Raw genomic sequence first — 23,014 nt, 5'->3', positions numbered from 1 at the left:
AACCAGTACATTATTTAGTGGATGGGAGACATTGTCCAAGATGGCATGCAACTTGGACAGCATTCTCTTTTCAGACACCACCGTCAGAGAGTCCAGTTCCATCCCCACAACATCACTGGCCTTACGAATGAATTTGTTGATTCTGTTGGTGTCTGCTACCCTCAGCCTGCTGCCCCAGCACACAACAGCAAACATGATCGCACTGGCCACCACAGACTCGTAGAACATCCTCAGCACCGTCCGACAGATGTTAAAGGACCTCAGTCTCCTCAGGAAATAGAGACGGCTCCGACCCTTCTTGTAGACAGCCTCAGTGTTCTTTGACCAGTCCAGTTTATTGTCAATTCGTATCCCCAGTTAATTGTAATCCTCCACCATGTCCACACTGACCCCCTGGATGGAAACAGGGGTCACCGGTGCCTTAGCACTCCTCAGGTCTACCACCAGCTCCTTAGTCTTTTTCACATTAAGTTGCAGATAATTCTGCTCACACCATGTAACAAAGTTTCCTACTGTAGCCCTGCACTCAGCCTCATCTCCCTTGCTGATGCATCCAACTATGGCAGAGTCATCAGAAAACTTCTGAAGATGATAAGACTCTGTGCAGTACTCTGCGCGTCGTTCTTCTTTAATAAACTGAGGTTTTCTACTTCAGTTTCCAAAGCAAAGCGATACCAACAGCATTCAGGAAAATTTATTGTTCATACTGGTCACATCAGACTGCACTACCCTTCTCTCAAAGGGTACCCCAACGGGTTACCCTGTTGTCTAGTCCCCTACTAAGATCGTATCAATGTAGGACTGGATAGTCCAGCTAAATCTGAAGAAAACCCTTCTCGACTACCTGCCAAGCCACCTAGTTCAATTGTCACTTAACGTTCAAGCACAGAGCAACATATTGCAATGATTAACGATGTGACACAGCCTTTAAAAACGGTTTACGATCCAATCGGCTTTAAGTAAAAGTTACCGTCCAATCAAATCACAATTCTGTCTGCCATACTGTAAGTTAGTACGTTACAACTTTCTTTTCTAACAGGCATCTCGCAACAATGATCAATTCTCATTCTAACCACACCTTGTCAAATTTGCAATATTAATGAAAAAGAAAAAAATGAATATGTTCAAAACCGCCGGCACTTCCCGTCGGCAATCCGCTGGGCTGAATTTTATAAAAACGAGAGAAAATCTGCAGGTGCTGGAAATGCAAGCAACACACACAAAATGCTGGAGGAGCTCAGCAGGCCAGGCAGAATCTGATGAAAGGTGTCGGCCCGGAACGTCGACGATACCCTCTTCCTTAGGTGCTGCCTGGCCTGCTGAGTTCCTCCTGAACTTTGTGTTATTTATAAAACTAATATACTGCCGGAGTCCTGATGTTCCCGGCGATGACGTCAGCTGTCGCGCTCAGCTGTGCGAAGTCTGAGACTGTGAAAACAAATACCGAAACACTCGGATTCGTGTCAAGCCTATCTTCGGGAAAGGAACAGGTTCTCCAACATGGCTCAGCCAGCAGCAAGAGGTCAGCATTGAAATGTTCAGATATTTCTGTCTGGTAGTCGGATAGACTGATCGCTTTCTGTGCCGTGAAGTTTCTCAGTAAGACAGTGTGATTGAAGAGTATTGCTCGTTTGAGCTACGCCGAATCTGGAACTGGAATTCTGTGCAGAGGTACTAGCTCCTCCGCTGTATTGGACTGTTGCTCTTCCTGAGTGGGGACCAGATTAAGATTTAGACTAGAATGAATTCTTTTGACCTAACACAGGGGTCCCCAACTTTTTTTGCACTGCGGACCGGTTTGATATTGACAATATTCTTGCGGACCGGCCGACCCGGGGGGGTGGGGGGTGGGGTAGTATTGCCAACGGACGAGAATAGCAGTCAAATGCGTTTTGTTTACCCAATAAAGACTACAATGACCATGCAGCCTTGCGCGGGCACCAGTGCGCATGCGTGTGTCTCCCGATTATATTTTTCCTGCAACACAGATAAAAGTTGCTGGTGAACGCAGCAGGCCAGGCAGCATCTCTAGGAAGAGGTGCAGTCGACGTTTCAGGCCGAGACCCTTCGTCAGGACTAACTGAAGGAAGAGTGAGTAAGGGATATGAAAGTTGGAGGGGGAGATCCAAAATGATAGGAGAAGACAGGAGGGGGGGGATGGAGCCGAGAGCTGGACAGGTGATAGGCAAAAGGGGATACGAGAGGATCATGGGACAGGAGGTCCGGGAAGAAAGACAAGCGGGGGGGGGGGGACCCAGAGGATGGGCAAGGGGTATATTTAGAGGGACAGAGGGAGAAAAAGGAGAGTGAGAGAAAGAATGTGTGTATAAAAATAAGTAACAGATGGGGTACGAGGGTTAGGTGGGGCATTAGCGGAAGTTAGAGAAGTCGATGTTCATGCCATCAGGTTGGAGGCTACCCAGACGGAATATAAGGTGTTGTTCCTCCAACCTGAGTGTGGCTTCATCTTTACAGTAGAGGAGGCCGTGGATAGACATGTCAGAATGGGAATGGGATGTGGAATTAAAATGTGTGGCCACTGGGAGATCCTGCTTTCTCCGGCGGACAGAGCGTAGGTGTTCAGCAAAGCGGTCTCCCAGTCTGCGTCAGGTCTCGCCAATATATAAAAGGCCACATCGGGAGCACCGGACGCAGTATATCACCCCAGCCGAGTCACAGGTGAAGTGTTGCCTCACCTGGAAGGACTGTTTGGGGCCCTGAATGGTGGTAAGGGAGGAAGTGTAAGGGCATGTGTAGCACTTGTTCCGCTTAGACGGATAAGTAAGGATAAGAGACCCGACGCAGGCTGGGAGACCGCTTTGCTGAACACCTACGCTCTGTCCGCCAGAGAAAGCAGGATCTCCCAGTGGCCACACATTTTAATTCCACATCCCATTCCCATTCTGACATGTCTATCCACGGCCTCCTCTACTGTAAAGATGAAGCCACACTCAGGTTGGAGGAACAACACCTGATATTCCGTCTGAGTAGCCTCCAACCTGATGGCATGAACATCGACTTCTCTAACTTCCGCTAATGCCCCACCTCCCCCTCGTACCCCATCTGTTACTTATTTTTATGCACACATTCTTTCTCTCACTCTCCTTTTTCTCCCTCTGTCCCTCTGAATATACCCCTTGCCCATCCTCTGGGTCCCCCCCCCCTTGTCTTTCCTCCCGGACCTCCTGTCCCATGATCCTCTCATATCCCTTTTGCCTATCACCTGTCCAGCTCTTGGCTCCATCCCTCCACCTCCTGTCTTCTCCTATCATTTTGGATCTCCCCCTCCCCCTCCAACTTTCAAATCCCTTACTCACTCTTCCTTCAGTTAGTCCTGACGAAGGGTCTCGGCCTGAAACGTCGACTGCACCTCTTCCTAGAGATGCTGCCTGGCTTGCTGCGTTCACCAGCAACTTTTATGTGTGTTGCTTGAATTTCCAGCATCTGCAGAATTCCTGTTGTTTGTATATTTTTCCTGCAATTGTTTTGGCGATTCTGTTGTGGGGGGGGGTGTTAATCAGGACCGGAATATAGGTGATAAGTGGCTAATACACTCAGTTTCGTTTCTAAAAGGGTTTATCTAACGAATTTAATATTAAACACACAACGCATATTTTCCTCTCATGAATACAGTGATAAGTCAATTATCAGGGGAGCTTGAATAAGTGTTGAACGAACTTCCAGTAGAAGTGGTAGAGGCAGGTTCGATATTACCATTTAAAGAAAAATTGGATGGGTATATGGACAGGAAAGGAATGGAGGGTTATGGGCTGAGTGCAGGTCGGTGGGACTAGGTGAGAGTAGCGTTCGGCACGGACTAGAAGGGCGGAGAGGGCCTGTTTCCGTGCTGTAATTGTTATATGGTTATATAAGTAAGTCAATAGCATCATAACATTTTAAGTAACGTTTGGATATTAAACACACAGCACATATTTTCCCGTATGAACATATAAAATCATTGCAACACACCAATATCGCTGAATCAGTGGGAGCCCTGGGCTTGTTTTCCTACAACACGGTCCCATCGAGGGGTGATGGGAGACAGCGATACTCGAAGGGGGTTCCTTATGTCCGGTCTATTCCGCAATTTAGTTTTCCTTGCATTCATTGCAGAAAACTCCGCTTTGCAGAAATATGTTGGAAGTAATGTTTTCAGTGCTTTCGTGACTATCTCAAGATACTTAGACTTGACTTTGATCCAGAATGCCGGCAGAGATGTTATGTCAAACATACTTTTCAGCCCGCCGTCATTTGCAAGCTCGAGGCGTTGATCTTCTTCCCGCGCTGACAGGTTGACGCGCGGGTCATGACCTCGCGTGCGTAATGGCTCAACAGTGCGTGACAGGGAATGAGGAAAAGTGCAGCTGACTCATATCGACAAATCATATCGTTTCCTCGCGGCCCGGTAGCGCATGCCTTGCAGCCCGGTACTGTGATTCACGGTTGCAAGTGTCATGGCATTTGGGTATGGCGCTAGTGCGGAGAGAGAGACACTGAAGCGAGTCGACAGTTCACGGAGTTCAGTGCGGACTTGGCAGGATTTTAAGGAAAAGGAAAACTAGAAACGCTGAGCCAACAGAGTCGCTAACCAGAACTGCCGAAATGAAAGTTAGATGCCAACGCCGCGGCTGAAAGCAATAGCTATGTATTGCGATATATAACGATGTACTGGACCTTGCCCCATGCCCAGTGAGATGCCAGGAGCCACCGCACAGTATTGACCAAGGAGCCAACTAGCAAGCGAACCGATCAGCCTGCCGAGTCTGTTGTTTCTGAGCGCGCAGCAGAGAAGCTCCGGCTCGTCTCCAGGAGCGGTTGTAGCGCTGGATCAGCTGTTCAGCATCACGATCTCCAGAATCAATCTCCCGGTCAGGTCAAGTCAAGTTTATTGTCATTTCGACCACAAACTGCTGGTGCTGTCCACAGTAAAAACGAAACAACGATCCTGCAGGACCATGGTGCTACATGAAACAACACAAAACTACACTAGACTATGTGAGACAGCACAAGGCTGCACGAGACTACGTAAAACAACATAAAAACTGCACCAGACTACAGACCTGCATAAGACTACATAAAGTGCACAAAACAGTGCAGGGCAGTACAATAATTAATAAACAAGACAATAGGCACAGTAGAGGACAAATTACAATATAATAATAAATGATGTAGATGTCAGTCTAGACTCTTGAGTATTGAGGAGTCTGATGGCTTGGGGGAAGAAACTGTTGCACGGTCTGGTCATGAGAGCCCGAATGCTTTGGTACCTTTTGCCAGATGGCAGGAGGGAGAAGAGTTTGTGTGAGTGTTGAGTGGGGTCCTTCACAATGCTGTTAGATTTGCGGGTGTAGTGTGTGGTGTAAATGTCTGTAATGGTGGGAAGAGAGACCCCGATGATCTTCTCAGCTGACCTCACTATCCGCTGCAGGGTCTTGCGATCTGAGACAGTGCAATTTCTGAACCAGGCAGTGATGCAGCTGCTCAGGTTGCTCTCAATACATCCTCTGTAGAATGTGGTGAGCATCGGGGGTAGGAGATGGACTTTTCTCAGCCTTCGCAGAAAGTAGAGACGCTGCTGGGCTTTCTTGGCTATGGAGCGGGTGTTGAGGGATCAGGTGAGATTCTCCGCCAGATGAACACCAAGAAATTTGGTGCTCTTAAAGATCTCAACAGAGGAGCCATCAATGTTCAACGGCAGATGCCATCTCTCTGGCCCTACATTCCTCCTTAGAACACCTGGAGAATAAAGACGCATACGTAAGGTTCCTTTTCATTGACTACAGCTCTGCCTTTAATACCATCATTCCAAATAAACTGATTCCTAAGCTCCGGAACCTGGGCCTTAGCACTCAGATCTGCGGCTGGATCTTCAACTTCCTCACAGACAGGACCCAGGCTGTAAAGATAGGGGTCAAGCTCTCCTCTACAATCACTCTGAGCACCGGTGCCCCACAAGGCTGTGTACTCAGCCCCCTGCTGTACTCACTGTACACCCATGATTGTGTAGCCAAGTTTCCATCAAACTCAATATATAAGTTTGCTGATGACACAACAATTGTAGGCAGGATCTTGGGTAATGATGGGTTTGAGTACAGAGAGGAAATTAAGAACCTGGTGGCATAGTGTGAAGACAATAGCCTATCCCTCAATGTCAGCAAGATGAAGGAATTGGTTGTCGACTTCAGAAGGAGTAGCGGACCGCACAACCCAATTTACATCGGTGGTGCGCAAGTGGAACAGGTCAAAAGCTTTAAATTCCTCGGGGTCAATATCACAAATGACCTGACTTGGCCCAACCAAGTAGAGTTTACTGCCAAGAAGGCCCACCAGTGCCTTTACTTCCTGAGAAAACTAAAGAAATTTGGCCTGTCCCCTAAAACCCTCACTAATTTTTATAGATGCACCATAGAAAGCATTCTTTTAGGCTGCATCACAACCTGGTATGGAAGTTGTCCTGTCCAAGACCGAAAGAAGCTGTAGAAGATCGTGAACACGGTGCAGCACATCACACAAACCTTCTGTGGACTCACTTTACACTGCACGCTGTTGGAGCAGTGCTGCCAGGATGACCAAGGACACGACCCACCCAGCCAACACACTTTTCGTCCCCCTTCCCTCTGGGAGAAGGCTGAGGAGCTTGAAGACTCGTACGGCCAGATTTGGGAACAGCTTCTTTTCAACGGTGATAGGACTGCTGAACGGATCCCGACCTGGATCTGGGCCGTATCCTCCAAATATCCAGACCTGCCTCTCGGTTTTTTTGCACTACCTGACTTCCCATTTTTCTATTTTCTATTTAACTAAAAAGGCAATACGTGGAGAAAAAAAAACGAGGTACGAAGGTAAACTAGCCAAGAATATAAAGGAGGATAGTAAAAGCTTCTTTAGGTATGTGAAAAGGAAAAAAAATAGTTAAGACCAAAATTGGGCCCTTGAAGACAAAAGCAGGTGAATTTATTATGGGGAACAAGGAAATGGCAGACGAGTTGAACAGGTACTTTGATTCTGTCTTCACTAGGGAAGACACAAACAATCTCCCAGATATAATATTGTAGTGGCCAAAGGACCTAGGGTAATGGATGAACTGAAGGAAATTTATATTAGGCAGGAAATGGTGTTGGATAGATTGTTGGGTCTGAAGGCTGATAAGTCCTTAGGACCTGATGGTCTGCATCACAGGGTACTTAAGGAGGTGGCTTTAGAAATCGTGGACACATTGGTAATCATTTTCCAATGTTCTATAGATTCAGTATCAGTTCCTGTGGATTGGAGGGTGGCTAATGTTGTCCCTCTCTTCAAGAAAGGAGGAAGAGAGAAAACAGGGAATTATAGACCAGTTAGCCTGACGTCGGTGGTGGGAAAGATGCTGGAGTCAATTATAAAAGATGAAATTACAACACATCTGGATAGCAGCAACAGGATCGGTCCAAGTCAGCATGGATTTACGAAGGGGAAATCGTGCCTGACTAATCTTCTGGAATTTTTTGAGGATGTAACTATGAAAATGGACAAGGGAGAGCCAGTGGATGTAGTGTACCTGGCCTTTCAGAAAGCCTTTGATAAAGTCCCACATAGATTAGTGAGCAAAATTAGGGCACATGGTATTGGGAGCAGAGTACTGACATGGATTGAAAATTGGCTGGCTGACAGAAAACAAAGAGTAGCAATTAACGGGTCCCTTTCGGAATGGCAGGTGGTGACCAGTGGGGTACCACAGGGTTCAGTGCTGGGACCGCAGCTGTTTATAATATATATTAATGATTTAGATAAGGGAATTAAAAGTAACATTAGCAAATTTGCTGATGACCCAAAGCTGGGTGACAGTGTGAAATGTGAGGAGGATGTTATGAGAATGCAGGGTGACTTGGACAGGCTGGGTGAGTGGGCAGATGCAGTTTAATATGGATAAATGTGAGGTTATCCACTTTGGTGGTAAGAACAGGAAGGCAGATTATTATCAAAATGGAGTCAAGTTAGGAAAAGGGGAAGTACAACGAGATCTAGGCGTTCTGGTACATCAGTCACCGAAAGCAAGCATGCAAGTACAGCAGGCAGTGAAGAAAGCTAATGGCATGCTGGCCTTCATAACAAGGGGAATTGAGTATAAGAGTAAAGAGGTCCTTCTGTAGCTGTATAGGGCCCTGGTGAGCCCACACCTGGAGTATTGTGTGCAGTTTTGGTCTCCAAATTTGAGGAAGAACATTCTTGCTATTGAGGGAGTGCAGCGTAGGTTCACAAGGTTAATTCCCGGGATGGCGGGACTGTCATATGTCGAAAGATTGGAGCGACTGGGCTTGTATACTCTGGAATTTGGAAGGCTGAGAGAGGATCTTATTGAAACATATAAGATTATTAAGGGATTGGACACGCTGGAGGCAGGAAGCATGTTCCTGCTGATGGATGAGTCCAGAACCAGAGGACACAGTTTAAGAATAAGGGGTAGACCAGTAAGAACGGAGTTGAGGAAAAACTGTTTCACCCAGAGAGTGGTGGATATATGGAATGCTCTGCCCCAAAAGGCTGTGGAGGCCAAGTCTCTGGATGCTTTCAAGAAAGAGATGGATAGAGCTCTTAAAGATAGTGGAATCAAAGGTTATGGGGATAAGGCAGGAACTGGATACTGATTGTGGATGATCAGCCATGATCACAGTGAATGGCGGTGCTGGCTCGAAGAGCCGAATGGTCTACTCCTGCACCTATTGTCTATTGTATTTATGATTTATAATTTATATTTTTAATATTTACAAATTTTAACTTTTTAATATTTAATATTTGTAATCCAGGGAGTGGGAAGCGCAGAATCAAATATCGCTGTGATGATTGTACGTTCTAGTACCAATTGTTTGGCGACAATAGAATATAAAGTATAAAGTATGTTCAGCGGAGAGTGGTCGCTCCGTGAACTCCTGAAGTCAACAACTATTTCTTTTGTTTTGTTCACATTCAGAGACAGGTTGTAGGGTCCCTGGAGATTTTCGAACGCAGAGGCAAGCAGGTGAAGAGGGTAGTTGTTCCTCACAGTACTTTAATACGGACGGATAAACATAGATCATAGAACATAGAACAGTACAGCACAGTACAGGCCCTTCGGCCCACAATGTTGTGCCGACCCTTAAACCCCAAGGCTAATACCTCCTTGAAGTATTCTTCCATGGCCACCGTTTTAGGACGAGAGAAGGAAAAGAGGCAGCCCCGGGGAGGACAATTAACGGATAGGAAGTAAAGGGTGCAGTTGTGTGCAGGAAGGGAGACCTTTTTACTGACCTTAAGAAGATGAGCATATTCGGCTGGAATTCCAGACAGGTCCTCATCCTTAGCTGACACAGGAGGAGATTCATGGAGCGGATTGAGCTGGACGCAGACAGGTGGACAGGCATGCCAGTCCCCATTCTTGAAGTGCTTTAAGAGACCAATCAACTGGTGGGTTATTTAGGGATAACCAGGAGGACCAAGCACCAGTGGCAGTTCAGACGAATCAACCAGATAGAAGAGTTCTTCACTGTGTTGTCTTCGAGCACAAGTTGGAGGGTTCGGTGGAAGGAGGACCTGGCCGTTGCCCAGAAGTCGACTGAGCATGGCCGTGACGTTGATCTTTTCTCTTAATTCATGAGTAGGAACTCCCCATCTTTGAGCCAGAGAGATGTTCATGAGATTCCCGGGGTCACCGGAGTCGACAAATGCCTGAAGTTTATGGGTCCGAGCAAGGAAGCTGGCGTATTGCACAATTCGGGGAAGCTGATTGCAGAGAACCGACCCATCAGGACTCCCCTCCCCACTGATGGGTATCCTCTTTTACTGGACGGTTCAGATAAAATGCTCAAAATTGTCCTGGATCACTCCAATAGACACAGGAACCTGTTCTCCTGCGTAGATCTCGTTCCTCCTGAGATAAGCGCATGCGTTCCACTTACACAAGCACCTCCGTGAACTGGGCGCTGGGTAATGAGGGAGAAGGTGAGGGAACACTGTGATCAGACGGCGAGTAGGTAGCTTGAGACATTCTTTCCCTGTGCCACTCAGCTACCCGGTCGTCATCTCGAATAGCCAGATTACTCGGGTCATCCAGACTATCCTGCTCATCACGGACAGCGATCTCGTGTCGGACCCCTGTGTTCAGTCTGCGACTGAAGGCAGTGATGAGAGATTTCTCATTCCATCCTGTCACTCCAGCAAACATGCGTAATTTGACTGCATAGGCCCCCACCATCCCTCTGCCTTGGTACAGGTCCAGGAGTCGGTGGGTATTCTCCTGACTCCAGTTTAAAAGATCAAAAACTCTCCTTACCTCTGCAAAGAAATGTCGAAAGGATTAGGCCGCAGGATATCCTTGCACCCGTAAAGCGTTGAACAGGCTGAGTGTTGGTCCATTGAGTAGATTTACCGTGTACGCCAGTTTTTCTACCTCATCACCAAAACATCCAGGATGGGCTTGGAATGTCAGCTCACACTGAGTGATAAAGGTTCTGCTACATTCGGGGTCTCGGGAGTATCTGCCCAGTGGTGGTCTGGACATAGGAATCAGTGGCGGTCCTAGTGCTATGATAATCAACCCAATTTGATAACGTTATAATTGAAATTTAGGCTTTTACAAACCTATCCGAGTATAAAATACCCCGTGGATTCTGCACTTAATTGCTTCAGATTCTAGAGCATTTTAATTGCATACTAAAGTAAAGGCATCTATTAGTCTTGCGAGACCATGGATCTGCGCCTGGAAAGTCTTCACTCTCCAGGGCGCAGGCCTGGGCGAGGTTGTATGGAAGACCAGCAGTTGCCCATGCTGCAAGTCTCCCCTCTCCACGACACCAATGTTGTCCAAGGGAAGGGCATTAGGACCCATACAGCTTGGCACCGGTGTCGTCGCAGAGCAATGTGTGATTAAGTGCCTTGCTCAAGGACACAACACGTTGCCTCGGCTGGGGTTCGAACTCACGACCTTCAGGTCCTAGTCCAATGCCTTAACCACTTGGCCATGTGCCCACTAAAATATTCACCCATCAAACATTCTGGCAGCTAAAGGAACTATGAAGATTGGTTGTAATCTCCTTAATTGCAATGATGAAATAAATATTTAGTAACGTGTGTTTATAATGCACTAATTTCTAGTCTCTGGTAATGCATGTTACCATGTTTATTTACTATTTTGTTTTAATTAAGGACTGGTTTCTGGTTTCACCCCTGTAAAACAGGGTAGTCATAGTGGGAGAAGTTCAGGGGATACTTGTGAGATGTTTTGCATAGGTACGTTCCAATGAGACAGGGGAAGGATGGTAGTGTACAGGAACCATGGTCTGCAAAGGCTGTTGAAAATCTAGTCAAGAAGAAAAGAAAAGCTTACAAAAGGTTCAAAAAACAAGGTAATGATAGAGACTAGCAGGAAGGAGCTTAGAATGAAATTAGGAGGGCCAGAAAGGGCCATGAGAAGGCCTTGGTATCAGGATTAAGGAAAACCCCAAGGCATGCTACAAGTATATGAAGAGCAAGAGGGTAAGACATGAAAGAATAGGACCAATGAAGTGCGACAGTAGAAAAGTGTTTATGGAACTGGGGGAGGTAGCAGAGGTACTTAATGAATACTATGCTTCAGTATTCACTACAGAAAGGGACCTTAGTGATTTTAGGGATGACTTGCAGCGGACTGAAAAGCTTGAGTATGTAGATATTAGGGAAGAGGATGTGCTGGAGCTTTGGGAAAGCATCAAATTGGATAAGTCACCGGGACCAGAGGGGATATACCTCAGGATACCGTGGGAGGTGAGGGAGGAGATTGCTGAGCCTCTGGTGATAATCTTTGCATCATCAGTGGGGACTGGAGGGGTTCTGGAGGATTGGAGGATTGCGGATGTTGTTCCTTTATTCAAGAAAGGGAGAAGAGGTAGCCCTGGAAATTATGGACTAGTGAGTCTTACTTCAGTGGTTGGTAAGTTGATGGAGAAGATCCTGAGAGGCAGAATTTATGAACATTCGGAGAGGCATGATATGATTAGGAATAGTCAGCATGGCTTTGTCAAAGACTGGTCGTGCCTTACAAGCCTGATTGAATTTTCTGAGGATGTGACTAAACACATTGATGAAGGTAGAGTAGTAGATGTACTGTATATGGATTTCAGCAAAGCATTTGATAAGGTACCTTGTGCAAGGCTTCTTCAGAAAATAAGGAGGCATGGGATCCAAGGGGACCTAGTTTTGTGGATTCAGAATTGGCTTGCCCGCGTAAGGCAAAGAGTGGTTGTTGATGGGTAATATTCTGCACAGAGGTCAGTGACCAGTGGTGAGCATCAGGGATCTGTTCTGGGACCCCTTCTCTTCATGATTTTTATAAATGACCTGGATGAGAAAGTAGAGGGATGGGTTAGTAAATTTGCTGATGACACAAAGGTTGGGGATGTTGTGGATAGTGTGGAGGGCTGTCAGGGGTTACAGCTGGGCATCAATAGGATGCAAAACTGGACTGAGAAGTGGCAGATGGAGTTCAACCCAGATAAGTATGAGGAGGTCCATTTTGCTAGGTTAAATATGATGGCAGAATATAGTATAATGGTAAGACTCTTGGCAGAGGATCCGAGGGATCTTGGGGTCCGAGTCCATAGGACCCTTAAAGCTGCTACGCAGGTTGACTCTGTGGCTAAGAAGGTATACGATGCATTGGCCTTCATCAACCATGGGACTGAGTTCAATAGCCGAGAGGTAATGTTACAGCTATACAGGACCCTGGTCAGACCCCACTTGGAGTACTGTGCTCAGTTCTGGTCACCTCACAACAAGAAGGATGTGGAAACTGTTGAAAGTGTGCAGAGGAGATTTACAAGGATGTTGCTTGGTTTAGGGAGCAGAGGATATTTACAAGGATGTTGCCTGGATTGGGGAGCATGCCTTATGAGAATAGGTTGAGTGAACTCGGCCTTTTCTCCTTGGAATGACGGAGGATGAGAGGTGACTAGATAGAGGTGTATAAGACGATGAGAAGCATTGATGGTGTGGATAGTCAGAGGCTTTTTCCCAGGGCTGAAATGGCTAATACGAGAGGGCACAGTTTTAAGATGCTATGAAGTAGGTACAGAGGAGATGTCAGGAGAAAGTTTTTTACGCAGAGAGCGGTGAATGCATTGAATGGGCTGCTGGCAACGATGGTGGAGGCAGATACAATAGGGTCTTTTAAGAGACTCTTGGACAGGTACATGGAGCTGAGAAAAATAGAGGGCTATGGGTAACCCTAGGTAATTTCTAAAGTAAATACATGTTCAACACAGCATTGTGGGCCAAAGTCCTGTATTGTACTGTAGGTTTTCTAGGTATTATGATCTAAAAATTCTTTGTTGTGATTGGCTCTCATCTAGCTGCTAGAGTCCAGAGACTTGAGACCTGTCTGAAACAGGTGCCAGAAAAGAGATTGCTAATTTTTTTGTGTAGCAGGGGGACGTGGATTGTATTTCCCATTTGTACGTGGAGTGTTGGTGCATTTCCATTGAATCGAGATTCTAGACCGTTGTGTTGGATTAAGGGAAAGATAATAATTGAAATGTCCAATCATAACATTGTTGGTGTTTCTTTTGTCTGACAGCACTATAAAATTATAGTTTACATTCTTTTGAAACGCCAAGGAAAAGTTATTCCATGTGAGAGAAATAATGTGTTTATATCTTGTTCTTTGTTAGACACTTTGAACTGCCTTGTGTTTGAAAAGTCCTGTACAAATCAACTTGCTTTGCCTTACAGATGCATGATAGAAAAAGGGCAAATAGCTGGAAAATTAGTGCTTATTCTAGAAAACTGTTTAGTGCCTAGATGGTAGATAAGAACTTAAGTTTATTTCAGCATTTTCTGGAAGTGTTTTGTTTTTGTTTACCAAGGAACATGTTCAATTTTTGTATAACTGTAAGTAAAATGTTAATATTAATGTTCCATCCATTCATTCTGCATGGTCTGACACATGCCTCCCACTTCAGCCTACTACAGATTCCTGTTACTATTCTTCAACTGTCTACCAGGCTTTGCTTCCTACTTCTGCGACGCAATTCCCAGTGTGCTTCAGGACAAGTTCCAGGGGGTGAGTACTGAAATGCCCAGTGCAGGAGAATGTAAACTATCTAGTTTTAATATTACGCAAGTAATTTGCCTATTTTGAATCCTGCATATCTGTACAAGTCCCAACACTGTCTTGCCTTGTGCATCTAGTATTCTGCAAATTGCTCTGAAATATTCAGAGCAAGAAGTCACACAACACGTGTGAGTGGACTGTGTTCGAGTTGTCAGGCTTCGGCTCAGGCTTGGGCAAGCAGAGGCAAAGGTTTTAAGTAAGTTTCCTGGAAGTTGTTTTTCCTTCTGTTACTACATAGCTAGTTTGCTGAGAATGGGTCCAGAGTTAGTTGTCTGTTCCTTGTGTGAGATGTGGGAACCTTGGAAGCTCTCCATTCTCCCTGATAACTACATCTGCACAAAGTGTACCGAGCTGTAGCTGGATAACCTTCGGCTCATACAACAAAATGAGGTGATAGATAGGAGCTACAGGGTGGTAGTCATCCTGAGTTATAAGAGGCAGGTACCTGGGTGATTGTCATGAGAGGCAAAGGGGGGAGGCAGAGAGTGCAGAGTACCTCTGTGGACGTTCCCCTCAATAATAAGTATACCACTTTGGATACTGTTCGGGAACAACCTGTCAGGGGTACACTGTGGTGACCTGATCTCTGGCACTGAGTCTGTCTCTGTGGCTCAGAAGGGGAAGGGAAGGGGTGAGAAGGGCTGAGAATACAGAAGGGATTCCATAATTAGAGGAGCAGAGGGCAGACTGTGGACAGGAAAGAGACACCCGGAGAGCAAATTGCCTCCCAGGTGCCAGGATCAGGAATATCTTGGATGAGGTCCACAACATTCAACAGGGGGAGACTGAAGAGATGAAAGTCATGGTACGTATTGGTACCGACGACACATGAAGGAAAAGGGATGATGTCCTGAAGAGAGAATCTAGGGAGTTAGATAGAAAGCTGAAAAGCAGGACCTCTGGGATAGTAATCTCTGGACTGCTGCCTGTACCATGCATCAATGAGGGTAAGAATAGAATGCATGGCTAAAGAATTAGTGCAAAGGGTAGGGTTCAGATTTCTGGATCATTGGGATCTCTTCTGGTATAAATATGACCTGCACAAAAATGACAGGTGACACCTGAACTTGAGAGGGACCAATATCCTTGTGGGCAGGTTTTCTTGAGCTCTCGGGGAGGGTTTAGACTAATCTAGTAGGGGGTTAGAGACTAGAGTGATAGGGCTGAGGGTGGGGCAGTTGATATACACCCCGATGCAGTGTGTAGTGTAACTGTCAGGAAGGACAGGCAGATGATAAGGCAGAATTGTAGTCAGTAGGATGAGTTAAAGTGTAACAGAGGGCCAAAATCAAAAAGAGTGATTGATAGACCCAGGCCTGAAGGTTTGAACGCACGCAGTATATGGAATGAAGTAGATGATCTTGTAGTGCATTTGGAGATTGGCACATATGATGCTGTGGGCATCACTGAGTCATGGCTGAAAGAAGATCATAGTTGTGTTTAACATCCAAGAATACATATTGTATTGAAAGGACAGGCAGGTAGGCAGCTGGGATAGAAACATAGAAACATAGAAAATAGGTGCAGGAGTAGGCCATTCGGCCCTTCGAGCCTGCACCGCCATTTGTTATGATCATGGCTGATCATCCAACTCAGAACCCCGCCCCAGCCCTCCCTCCATACCCCCTGATCCCCGTAGCCACAGGGGCCATATCTAACTCCCTCTTAAATATAGCCAATGAACTGGCCTCAACTGTTTCCTGTGGCAGAGAATTCCAGATTCACCACTCTCTTTGTGAAGAAGTTTTTCCTAATCTCGGTCCTAAAAGGCTTCCCCTTTATCCTCAAACTGTGACCCCTTGTTCTGGACTTCCCCAACATCGGGAACAATCTTCCTGCATCTAGCCTGTCCAATCCCTTTAGGATTTTATACGTTTCAATCAGATCTCCCCTCAATCTTCTAAATTCCAACAAGTACAAGCCCAGTTCATCCAGTCTTTCTTCATATGAAAGTCCTGCCATCCCAGGAATCAATCTGGTGAACCTTCTTTGTACTCCCTCTATGGCAAGGATGTCTTTCCTCAGATTAGGGGACCAAAACTGCACACAATACTCCAGGTGTGGTCTCACCAAGGCCTTGTACAACTGCAGTAGTACCTCCCTGCTCCTGTACTCGAACCCTCTCGCTATAAATGCCAGCATACCATTCGCCTTTTTCACCGCCTGCTGTACCTGCATGCCCACTTTCAATGACTGGTGTATAATGACACCCAGGTCTCGTTGCACCTCCCCTTTTCCTAATCGGCCACCATTCAGATAATAATCTGTTTTCCTATTTTTGCCACCAAAGTGGATAACTTCACATTTATCCACATTAAATTGCATCTGCCATGAATTTGCCCACTCACCCAACCTATCCAAGTCACTCTGCATCCTCTTAGCATCCTCCTCACAGCTAACACTGCCACCCAGCTTCGTGTCATCCGCAAACTTGGAGATGCTGCATTTAATTCCCTCATCCAAGTCATTAATATATATTGTAAATAACTGGGGTCCCAGCACTGAGCCTTGCGGTACCCCACTAGTCACCGCCTGCCATTCTGAAAAGGTCCCGTTTATTCCCACTCTTTGCTTCCTGTCTGCTAACCAATCCTCCATCCACACCAATACCTTACCCCCAATACCGTGTGCTTTAAATTTGCACACTAATCTCCTGTGTGGGACCTTGTCAAAAGCCTTTTGAAAATCCGAATATACCACATCCACTGGTTCTCCCCTATCCACTCTACTGGTTACATTCTCAAAAAATTCTATGAGATTCATCTGACATGATTTTCCTTTCACAAATCCATGCTGACTTTGTCCGATGATTTCACCGCTTTCCAAATGTGCTGTTATCACATCTTTGATAACTGACTCCAGCAGTTTCCCCACCACCTACGTTAGGCTAACCGGTCTATAATTCCCTGGTTTCTCTCTCCCTCCTTTTTTAAAAAGTAGGGTTACATTAGCCACCCTCCAATCCTCAGGAACTAGTCCAGAATCTAACGAGTTTTGAAAAATTATCACTAATGCATCCACTATTTCTTGGGCTACTTCCTTAAGCACTCTAGGGTGCAGACCATCTGGCCCTGGGGATTTATCTGCCTTCAATCCCTTCAATTTACCTAACACCACTTCCCTACTAACAAGTATTTCGCTCAGTTCCTCCATCTCACTGGACCCTCTGTCCCCTACTATTTCTGGAAGATTATTTATGTCCTCCTTAGTGAAGACAGAACCAAAGTAATTATTCAATTGGTCTGCCATGTCCTTGCTTCCCCATAATCAATTCACCTGTTTCTGTCTGTAGGGGACCTACATTTGTCTTTACCAGTCTTTTCCTTTTTACATATCTATAAAAGCTTTTACAGTCAGTTTTTATGTTCCCTGCCAGTTTTCTCTCATAATCTTTTTTCCCCTTCCTAATTAAGCCCTTTGTCCTCCTCTGCTGAACTCTGAATTTCTCCCAGTCCTCAGGTGAGCCACTTTCTCTGGCTAATTTGTATGCTTCTTCTTTGGAATTGATACTATCCCTAATTTGTCTTGTCAGCCACGGGTGCATTACCTTCCTTGATTTATTCTTCTGCCAAACTGGGATGAACAATTGTTGTAGTTCATCCATGCAACCTTTAAATGCTTGCCATTGCATATCCACCGTCAATCCTTTAAGTGTCATTTGCCAGTCTATCTTAGCTAATTCACGTCTCATACCTTCAAAGTTACCCCTCTTTAAGTTCAGAACCTTTGTTTCTGAATTAACTATGTCACTCTCCATCTTAATGAAGAATTCCACCATATTATGGTCACTCTTACCCAAGGGGCCTCTCACGACAAGATTGCTAATTAACCCTTCCTCATTGCTCAAAACCCAGTCCAGAATAGCCTGCTCTCTAGTTGGTTCCTCGACATCTTGGTTCAAAATCAACATCCCGCATACATTCCAAGAAATCCTCATCCTCAGCACCTTTACCAATTTGGTTCACCCAATCTACATGTAGATTGAAGTCACCCATTATAACTGCTGTTCCTTTATTGCACACATTTCTAATTTCCTGTTTAATACCATCTCCGACCTCACTACTACTGTTAGGTGGCCTGTACACAACTCCCACCAGCGTCTTCTGCCCCTTAGTGTTACGCAGCTCTACCCATATCGATTCCACATCTTCCCGGCTTATGTCCTTCCTTTCTATTGCGTTAATCTCTTCTTTAACCAGCAACGCCACTCCACCTCCCCTTCCTTCATGTCTATCCCTCCTGAATATTGAATATCCCTGAACGTTGAGCTCCCATCCTTGGTCACCCTGGAGCCATGTCTCTGTGATCCCAACTATATCATAATCATTAAAAACAATCTGCACTTTCAATTCATCCACCTTATTACGAATGCTCCTTGCATTGACACACAAAGCCTTCAGGCGCTCTCTTAGCCCTTATACAATTATGTTGAAAAGTGGCCCTTTTTAATGCTTGCCCTGGATTTGTCGGCCTGCCACTTTTACTCTTCTCCTTAGTACTTTTTGCTTCTACCCTCACTTTACACCCCTCTGACTCTCTGCACTGGTTCCCATCCCCCTGTTGTGAACTAACCTCCTCACGCCTAACCTCTTTAATTTGCTTCCCACCCCCCAACCATTCTAGTTTAAAGTCACCTCAGTAGCCCTCGCTAATCTCCCTGCCAGGATATTGGTCCCCCTGGGATGTAGGTCTATTGATAAAAACAAAATCAAATCCCTAGGTGACATAGGATTGGTAGGTGTAGAATCCTTGTGGGCAGAGTTAAGAAACTACAAGTGTAAAAAGATCCAGATCGGAGTTGTATACAGGCCTCTGAACAGTAGCCAGGATATGAGATATAAATTACAATGGGAGATTTTAAAAAAAGGCAATGATGTGATAGCCATGAGTGTTTTCAATATGCAGGTGTATTGGGGAAATCAGGTTGGTGCTCCCAAGAGGGGGTATTTGTAGAATTTCTACAAGAAGGCTTTTTAGAGCAGATTGTAGTTGAGTCTATTAGGGGAATGGCAATTCTAGACTGGATGTTATCTAATAATCCAGATTTGGTAGAGAGCCTAAGGTAAAGGATCCCTGAGGAGGCAGTAATCATTATTGATAGAATTCACACTGCCGTTTGAGAAGTAGAAGCTAAAACTGGATGTATCAACATTACTGTGGAGGAAAGGGAATTACATAGGCATGAAAGAGGAGCTGGCCAACGTTGATTGGAAGGGGACACTAGCAGGGATGACGGCAGAACAGATATGGTGGGAGTTTCTGGCAGCAATTTGGAAGATGTAGAAAAGATACATCACAAAGATGAACAAGAATTCTAAAGGGAAGAAGAGGCAACCGTGGCTGATAAGGGATGTCAAAGGTATCAGACCACTGGAAAATGACACTGGAGAGTTTGTAATGTTAGATGATCTTAAGAAGTATTTTCCATCAGTCTTCTCTATAGAAGACTCTAGCAAAATGTCAGAAATGTGAGAGTGGTCAGGAGCAGAAGTGTCATTGTTATTAGTAAGGAGAAGGTTCTTGGGAACCTGAAAAGTCTGAAGGTAACTAAGTCAGCTGGAGCAGATGGATTGCACTGCAGGGTTTCTAAAAGAGATAGCTGAAGACTTTGTGGGGACATTGGTACTAATCTTTCAAGAATCACTCATTCCTGAGGACTGGATCATTGCAAACGTCACTCCATTCTTCAAGAAAGAAGGGAAGCAGAAGAAAATAAATTATAGGGTAGTTAGTCTGACTTCAGTGGTTGGAAAGATGTTGGAGTGTATTATTAAGGATGATGTTTTGGGATACTTGAAGGCACATGACAAAATAGGCCAAAGTCAGCTTAGTCTATCACAGGGAAATCTTGTCTGACAAATCTGTTGGAATTCTTTGAGGAAATATCAGGCAGGATAGACAAAGGAGAGTCAGTGGATGTTGCTTATTTGGATTTTCAGAAGCCTTTGCCTTTCCCTTTTTCTTAATTTAATGTAAGCTTGTCTTCTCGTCCTTTAGTGCCTTTTCACAATTTCATTTACACCTTTGATTTGGTGTTGGTAAATTTACAACTGATATTGTGTGAGTGAAGACAATGAACTTGAGGATTTAACGATGAAGTATTGATACTGGTCACAAAACCTAAATGGATAAGCGTCATGGTTACGAAAAGTTTAAAGTTATTGGATAAATTTTGTTCTGTTGTCTCTGCCTGACGGTGTTGTGACCTGTGTCTTTCCAGAATATCACTTGTTTTAATTCTACGGTGACTAATGGGACAACAGATTGTGTGGAAGGATTGGGAATGACCCCAGAGCAGTACAACCTTCTCTTTGCTACCTATGCATGGACGTAAGTATACTATTTAACAGAATATACACTTCCACAATGCCCTCTTCATTTTTACTCTGTTCCTATGCTTTGAACTTGGTAATAAATTTCAGTGCAGACCTCTATTCCCAGCTGCTCCCTTTCAAAATCATCAATAAATTAGTCGAGCTACCAATAGTCTTGTCAAACCAGAAATGGAGTATGGTAATCCTAGTGAATTCCATTTAACACCACAGGGGGTTTTGTGTAAAGGCCCTATTTGTGGAATTTCTTGTTACTATAACTTTTCAGACTATGATTTTCTTGCACCTTCTCTCGAAAACATCTTTGTTTTATTTTGGAGATACATCACAGTAACTGGCTCATTGGGTTGGACGAGCCAACACCACTCAATTACACCCTTTTGACCAATTAACTCACTATAACCAGTATGTCTTTGAAATGTGGGAGGAAACCAGAGCACCCAGAGGAAACCTGCAGAGTCACAGGGACTTCTTACTGATCATGGTGGAATTGAACTCGGGTCACTGGCACTGTAGTAGCAATAAGCAAATTGCTACACTACTGTGTCATTATCTGTTTGTGGTTAGTTAAATGGCTGGAATATTCAGTGTATGCTCAGCAACTTTATATTCCTTTCCTGGCCTTCATATCTGCTGCACTAATCAATGTACCATGTTCTGGACCATCTGACATTGTGTTGTTCTTACTTGTTCTCAATGGGAAAGGCAAGGCACCAAGTTTATCATGGTTCACTTCACCTGCATTTAATTTATATGTATTTATAATTTACAGTGATGATTATTTGTTTGCAATTCGAGGAGAGAAACAAGCTCAATTAGTTTTTGTCTTCTTCTCCAACAAGGACAGTCTTTACCAGGGATGGCCAACCTATGGCACACGTGCCAAAAGTGGCGCATTAGATGATTAAAAGTGGCGCATTACACCCCAGTGATAATAATAAAAAAGTAATGCAAAAAGTATTAATCAAAACCTGATTTGTAGAAAAAAAATCTATAACAGGTATTCAAGTAGCTTCGAGCTAGGAATGGGTTTTACTGAGAATAAAACTAAAACTCTCATGGTCTGGTCCGTGAAGTCCACATTCCTGTTCACGGTCCGGTCCATCGACCCTTGCTCCAGGTTTTCCTGTCTACCCTGTTCCGGTTCTGTTGAGCACTAATTCTCGTTGGGGCTGGCTTCCTAAATAACTCCAGAGACCAGGACATGACTGCTGGATTATTCTTGTCCTTACTCCTTGTATCCCTTCCCCTGCCTTCTGTTTCTTTGCCTGAAGCTTTGCCTTGTCTTGCCGGTAACTCTCGCCTCGCCTTGCCTGAAGTTCTTGTCTTGACTTGCATTGCCGGAAGCTTTGCCTTGTCTTGCTGGTAACTCTCACCTCGCCTGTCCTGAAGTCTTGTCTTGGAGCCATCCTGTATATATGTCCCTTCCTGTCCCTTGCCTCCGTCTGGTTAGTCAGGCCAGATTGCTGTTACCCTGCGATTGGTTCTGTCCCTTCCTGTCCCTTGCCTCCGTTGGGTAAGCCAGGCCAGATTGCTGTTACTCTGTGGTGGATTCTGTCCCTTGCCTCCGTCTGGTGGAGATCCGCGCCTTGCCCAGGTGATCCGCACCCTGCCCAGGAGGAGCTTCAAGATCCCAAGCCTCTAGCCAAGCCTTGCCTCAAGTCTCTGGTCTCCAGCCTCGCCTCAAGTCTCTGGTCTTCAGCCTCGCCTCAAGTCTCAAGCCTGAAGACTCCAGTCTCGTCCTGCCTGCCAGCCAAGTCACGTCCTTGCCTAGTTCTGGGGTCCGAGCCAGAGGCAAGACCCAGGTTCTGGGTCCTTGTCCAGTCTCTGGCTCGGAGTCCAAGCCCGGGCTCCTAGCTCTCTTGTCCTGTCCTGTTCCAGGTTCCTGGTTTTCGTGTCCATGTCCTAGCCGTCACCCTGTATCCTAGTCCCATCCCTGGTACTTCAGTGTCTGTGTCTTGCACTTGGGTCTGTTCCCAGCCACCACTTTATGACAAAAACTTAGCAATTATTTTTAGCAATTTTACTATTTCATGCACATCTTTTGGTGCATGCTATCATCTTTCACATTAATCTGTTTTCAATTTTAAAAAAGTTCAATGAGTTAAACTAGGAAAGAAGGACTTTTGTTCTGCAGTCATTCCATAACTGTTCAATACACGTTTGATACTTGTTTGATCCTGAGGCGCCAGGCGTCTGCACCAGCGATGCATCATAGGTTTTTGTCAGTCAGTTTACAATTGACACTCGTGCATTATGGAGTTGTGCTTTGTTCGTCCTTTGTGAACATTTGCAGTTTTGTACTTTATCGAATATTAAGCCTTGTTTTTATATTCAGTTACTCATCGCAGTGCAAAAGAAAATGAACAAAAGAAAAGCAGAAAGTGAATTCAATGAACAGTGGGAAAATGAGTTCTTATTCATAGCGGGTCCAACAGGAAAACCGTTGTGCATTGTTTGTGAAAACACTTTCTCACATAATAGAAAACATGGTCTTAATAGACACTATAAAACACAACATCAGACTGAAATAGAAGGAAAACTGAAACGAGTGCTTGGGTCTGAGTTACAGAAAGAATATGTG

At 45.1% G+C, this 23,014-nt stretch overlaps 1 pseudogene; it reads left to right on the top strand.

Moving 5' to 3' along the window:
* The first annotated feature begins 1,361 nt into the window (after positions 1–1,361).
* Positions 1,362–23,014, top strand: part of LOC134352049 (major facilitator superfamily domain-containing protein 1-like) — a 50,149-nt pseudogene continuing 28,496 nt past the window's right edge.

Source organism: Mobula hypostoma, chromosome 9 (assembly GCF_963921235.1).
Source record: "Mobula hypostoma chromosome 9, sMobHyp1.1, whole genome shotgun sequence".
NCBI classification, from domain to species: domain Eukaryota; kingdom Metazoa; phylum Chordata; class Chondrichthyes; order Myliobatiformes; family Myliobatidae; genus Mobula; species Mobula hypostoma.
This window is presented reverse-complemented; position numbering and strand designations above follow the sequence as displayed.